This window comes from Merops nubicus, unplaced genomic scaffold, assembly GCF_000691845.1.
Source record: "Merops nubicus isolate BGI_N331 unplaced genomic scaffold, ASM69184v1 scaffold34348, whole genome shotgun sequence".
NCBI classification, from domain to species: Eukaryota; Metazoa; Chordata; class Aves; order Coraciiformes; family Meropidae; genus Merops; species Merops nubicus.
The window spans coordinates 7,213-7,479 of record NW_008628300.1 but is presented as its reverse complement, the minus strand read 5'-3'; positions in this window follow the sequence as shown (position 1 = coordinate 7,479).

The window sequence follows — 267 nt, the reverse complement described above, 5'->3', positions numbered from 1 at the left end:
CATCGAAGGAGCCGCGTGTCCCTCCCACCCCAGGCCTCATCACCCGCGTCGCTCTCCAGGCTGCGGTGCCCGCTCCGTCCCCGTGGAGCGGGTGGGTGACCACGGCCTCCCCCACACGGGCCGTCTGCTCCTCGGGGGCTCCCACTGCCCTCTCCCCGCCACAGAGCGGGCGCAGGCGTCGCCGCAGCGGCTCTGGGCCAGCTGAGCTTTGCCCCTGGATTTCAGCTTCCTTCTCCTAGAGCTGCAGCAGCTCTTCCTTCTTGGAAG